Raw genomic sequence first — 2,500 nt, 5'->3', positions numbered from 1 at the left:
GTGTTGGTGGTGATGTTGATGGTAGTGATGGTGGTGGTGGTGGTGGTGGTGGTGGTGGTGATAATGGTGTGTGTGAGAGAGAGAGAAGGGGAGAGAAAGAAAGAGAGGAAGAGATAGAAAGAGAGAGAGAAAGAGAAAGAGAGAGAGAGAGAGAGAATGCGAGAGACTGAAATACAGATAGATAAATACACAGATAAATAGATAGATAAAGAGACTGAAAGATAGATACACAGATAGAGAGGTAAATCTATAGATTGAGATATAAACAAAAAGTGAGTGAGAGAGGGGGTATGAAACAAGGGCAGATTAATCCCAATGTTTATTCTTTTCTACTCTAGACACAAGGCCAGAAATTTTTGGGGGAGGGCCAATCGATTAGATCGACCCCAGTACGAAACCGGTACTTAATTTATCGATTCCCGAAAGGATGAAAGGCAAATTCGACCTCGGCGGAATTTGAACTCAGAACGTTGTTGTTGGCACTCCGTCGCTTACGACGTCGAAGGTTCCAGTTGATCCGATCAACGGAACAGCCTGCTCGTGAAATTAACGTGCATGTGGCTGAGCACTCCACAGACACGTGTACCCTTAACGTAGTTCTCGGGGATATTCAGCGTGACATAGTGTGACAAGGCTGACCCTTTGAATTACAGGCAACAGAAACAGGAAGTAAGAGTGAGAGAAAGTTGTGGTGGAAGAGTACAGCAGGTTTCGCCACCATCCCCTGCCGGAGCCTCGTGGAACTTTAGGTGTTTTCGCTCAATAAACACTCACAACGCCCGGTCTGGGAATCGAAACCGCGATCCTATGACCGCGAGTTCGCTGCCCTAACCACTGGACCATTGCGCCTCCACGTTGATATTGCTTGTTGTTCATCCTTCAATTAAAATAAGCCTAACATACCTGTTATATTTTATCTTCTACATTTATATTACTGCTTGACCACCATGTTTTGCTCCAGTCTTCACGTGACCAGAATGGAGTGTCAGCTCTTTTGCGTTTTGTAAAAGAGATCCGTTCTACTGGTCAGAAGATCTATTTGCTGCCAATGCTTTCTTCGTGAATGAGTCTGTAAATCGTGGGGTTAGTAATGCATTAACGTACACTGAGAGCACACAATTCTCAGGGTCCCTTGACATTGAGAAGACGTATTCGATGTTTCTGGGACATTTTTTCTCCCAAGACCCGTCGTGTTTTTGACGAAATTGCTTTCCTAGTTCAGATGATAGTAAAGAATGGTTGCATGGAAAGGTGAATGCACCACCATTCGTTTTCCGTTGTCTGTAGTTCATTTTTCTAACGTCCTGTACCCTGATATGCATCTATATACACATGTAAATGTAAGTATGTACATATATGTGTGTATATATGCATATATATTCTTTGTATTATTATATACATATATAAATACACACATACACCCATAAATATACACACACAAAGACATATTCAGATACATATACACATACTATACTTCAACAAATAACCTATTAACTCTTCGTTGAATATGGAAATAAAGGATCTTTGCTAGCAACACACATACACACATACAGTGGCGACTGGGTCTAAAAATATTGGTTGCCAGGAGACTAAAGGGGGCCAAACTGCAATTACAATGCTATCATTTAATTTTTTTAATTTTTGTTAAAAGTATTCTTTTCAACTGTCTACAAACACAGCCAGGCTGAAATAATTAATGCATTCTTCCAGGAGTGAATAAAAAAATTCTCAAACTTGAGGGGATGGGCCACCCCTTAGATACTAACATGGGCACCCATATATGGATTCTAATGGCGGAAGGGCCCACTCGCCATCAGGCAAGCTGGCAACCTGGTCAGTCCGCCCCTGCACACACACACACACACACACACACACACACACACACACACACATCCTTGCACCCTTTTCACCTGTTCACCCTTTCAATACGCCCTAGCTACTCAACCAGGCTACCAACCAAACAGAAATCACAACAATACAATTTAACACCTCTAACCGGAAATGATATATCTGAGAAAAAGAAATATGTTAATTTAATTTACGTTTCTTAGTAAAATAAGAACGGCAAGATAATTTCCTTACTCTAATTAGAATATCAAAAACACACGCTCTCTCTTTCTCTCTCTCTCTCTCTCATACGCACACACACATACGAACACTTGTGTGTGTGTGTGTGTGTGTTTGTGTATGTATGTATATATTTATATACACACACATATATGTACGAATATGTATACATGTATATACATGTATACATATGTATATATATATATATATACACATATATGTATATGTATATATGTATACATGTATGTATATATATATGTATATGTATATATGTATACATGTATGTATATATATATATATATATATATATATGTGTGTGTGTGTGTGTGTGTGTGTGTGTGTGTATGTATATATGTATACATGTATGTATGTATATATATGTATTTATGTATTCATAAGTATACATGTATACTTATATACATATGCATATATA

Source organism: Octopus bimaculoides, chromosome 12 (genome assembly GCF_001194135.2).
Source record: "Octopus bimaculoides isolate UCB-OBI-ISO-001 chromosome 12, ASM119413v2, whole genome shotgun sequence".
In the NCBI taxonomy this organism is placed as follows: Eukaryota; Metazoa; Mollusca; class Cephalopoda; order Octopoda; family Octopodidae; genus Octopus; species Octopus bimaculoides.
This window is presented reverse-complemented; position numbering follows the sequence as displayed.